General features: G+C 44.9%; 1 protein-coding gene across 1 annotated transcript in view; it reads left to right on the top strand.

Annotated features, from left to right (window-relative positions):
* Positions 1–3,226, top strand: part of LOC116699131 (choline transporter-like protein 5-A) — a 36,626-nt gene that overhangs the window by 4,436 nt on the left and 28,964 nt on the right. The gene's annotated exons all lie outside the window — the stretch shown is intronic.

Genomic DNA, 3,226 nt, shown 5'->3' with positions numbered 1-3,226 from the left:
GTAGGGGAGTGCATCTACATAGAAGACAAAAATGAAAATGTGAACCATTCTTTGTTGAACTTTCATGCTTTACAAACACCTAAGCAAGTATACACTGTGACTAGTCTTCTGAAGTGATTTTCTAAAGGGCAATTAAGTGGAAATACGCTGGTTGACTAACATGACACCATTGTATTCATGTAATACTATCAATCCAGGCTAAACTGTACAACAATAACTGCATGTTGCCTCCTTTAAATTTTAGGTTGAGGTCAACTAGCGGGGCCAGCTCGTTTGTTTGATAAATTGATCAGACCTGCAAGTCACGCGCACTAGCAACATACTCTGTGTATCCAAGAACAATTAAATCAGTTTAAATGACGTTAGATCAGACACAGACTTTGGTTTTAGAATAGTGTTACGTTTCCAGTGTTGCAGCTCCGAACCATAACGTTAGTTGGGACGGACGGACCCCTTGTTTCTTTAGGCCAACTATATTAGCCTTAGCCTGGCTGGTAGCAGCTAACTGCGGGGGAAGATGGCCGGGAGACTTTGTGATTATATTGCATTATTTAGGTGATTTTGTTAGTGCGAACATAAAACACCGACTACGGTAGCTTTACTGACTACCCATCGAAAACTATGCGCATCACTGTGTCAGCGGCAGCTACTGCCTACGATACTTTTCTACACACGGAGAGCCTCACTTCCCAAAACCAACCCCGTTGGACTAACATCACACACACACGTTACCCACATGGCTACCTGTCTCAAAGGGGAAGGGTCGACCGGTAATAATCATCCTCAAAGGAGAACAGTGAAAGTTTACTTTTCAGTCAAGCAGCAAAAAAGGATTATGTCAACATTGCAATGTCCTGCAATGCGCATATCGTGATGTCGATGGTAAAACACAATATTGTTCAGCCTTAACAAACACACACATTGTTTACCTGAGGCACAACGAAGTAAATTGTGAAGTGTCTTTGGTGATGGGTTGGGGGGGGATTAGTTTAGAATATTCCACCCAAAAGAAGAAGCCCAGATCAGTAGGGGTGTTACGAGACACCCCGCTCCTGTATCGGGGCGGAGATTTTGGAGATCCCTGTCAGCTGTTCAATAATTGGAAGATCAACGATGCTTTGCATTTTTCTACGGCAATACTTTTTGATATTCTGAAGTCCGTTTTGAAGTGTTGATATGCCTACTAATTCTCATGCTAACGGAGCTGGCGTGGACTGAGCTAACGCCACCACTTTGAACAGAGTTGTCCTCACTGCTATTGCTACACTTTGAGCTGAACATCTGATCTGGCAACTCTGAAAAATAACATCTGAGCCTCTGTGGACGCTAAAATAGACACTCTAGTAACATCTTTGAGGTCCAAATTGGCATTGGCATGGACTGAGATTCATGGCGACATAGCAGCGGCTGTGAGGGCGTCACAGAGCTAGAAACAGAAATGAATCACTGGGCAGATGTGACTACATCCCTGGAGCACAAACTACAGATCCTCACCAAGCAGGTGACCTCCCTAACTGAGAAGTGTGAAGATTAAACACAATGCTACCATTACACCATAATGGAAATGGGTGAAACAAAACCAAAAAACCTTCATGTTTTTTTATCCTTCATGAAAAGATTCCTTGAAAAACTTTCAAACTGCAGTAAAAGGAGCAAGAAATTCAATCACCTCCGCCACTCCCTCTAATTTTAAAGAGGCTACACTAGAAAACTGTGAGGAGTTTTTACAGTTTTTGAACAACAAGAATAATTTAATTAGGCAACAGATCACCCCTCCAGATAGTATTTTATCCACCAGCAATGAATTATGTACATATCTTGGCAAACTGTTTCAATTAAATTAAATTTTATTTATAGTATCAAATCACAAAAAGATGTATTTCAAGACACTTAGAGTAGGTCTAGACCTCACTCAATAATTTAAAAAGACCCAACAATTCCAATAACTACAGAACAAAAAAGGCCCCCAAGAACAAGCATGTAGTGCCAGAGTGGTGTGGAAAAACTCCCTTTTAGGCAAAAACTTTGACTGTTGAGGAAAACTTCCTTTTAGGGAGACAGACCCAAGCTCTTGGTAGGCAGTGTCTGACGGTGCCGTTTGGGGGTGTGATGAACAGTGGCAATTATAGTCACAATAAAGATAATGGAACTATGACTTGACATTGTAATTGTAGTAGTTCATGGTGTAGCAGGGCACTGCAGGGCATTGCAGCGCCTGGCGGCAATGTAGCAACACAGGCAGCACAGGCCGCTGCCACGATGTGACGGTGTGCTGCCTGGGTTGCTGCATCGCCATCCTTCCTGTCCTTTCACAGACCTGGGTTCACTTTCAACTTAGCTATAGTATATTTACAGTATGAATTTTATCATTGCATGTATACCACAGCAACCCTAAGGTTTTACAAAGCTAACACTTTTGTCCGATTTCAATTTAAGGCGTTTTTGTGAATTTGAGGGATCTTGTTAGGAGTACGGGGTGACGGGGTCCCTTCTTGGGCCATCCAATCTCTTTATGGCCAAAGCGAGAGCTGTGCCTGGGTTCTCGGCAGTAAGTCGGATTTGTTCCAGGTGAGGGTTGGCCTCCGCCAGGGCTGCGCTTTGTTACCAATCCTGTTTGTAATATTTATGGACAGGATATCGAGGCGTAGTTGGGGTGGGGAGGGCTTGCAGTTTGGTTGGCTCAGGATCTCATCATTGGTCTGTGACCTTCAGCACTCACTGGATTGGTTCGCAGCCAAGTGTGAAGCAGCTGGGATGAGCATCAGCACCTCTAAATCTGAGGCCGTGGTTCTCAGCAGGAAACCGATGGAGTGCTTTCTTCAGGTAGGGAATGGGTCCTCACCCCAAGTGAAGGACTTTAAATACCTTGGGGACTTGTTCACGAGTGAGGGGACCATGGAGCGTGAGATTGGTCGGAGAATCGGAGCAGTGGGTGCGGTATTACATTCTGTTTATCGCACCGTTGTGACGAAAAGGGAGCTGAGCCAGAAGGCAAAGCTCTTGATCTACCGGTCAGTGTTCGTTCCCACCCACACCTATGATCACGAAGGCTGGGTCATGACCAAAAGAACGTGATCCAGGGTACAAGCGGCCAAAATGGGTTTCCTCAGGAGGGGGATGGCGTCTCCCTTACAGATAGGGTGAGAAGCTCAGTCATCCGAGAGGCGCTCAGAGTAGAACCGCTGCTCCTTCGCGTCGAAAGGAGCCAGTTGAGGTGATTCGGGCA

This window comes from Etheostoma spectabile, chromosome 12 (genome assembly GCF_008692095.1).
Source record: "Etheostoma spectabile isolate EspeVRDwgs_2016 chromosome 12, UIUC_Espe_1.0, whole genome shotgun sequence".
Lineage (NCBI taxonomy): Eukaryota > Metazoa > Chordata > Actinopteri > Perciformes > Percidae > Etheostoma > Etheostoma spectabile.
The sequence above is the reverse complement of the archived record's forward strand: the minus strand, read 5'-3'. Positions and strand labels throughout refer to the sequence as shown.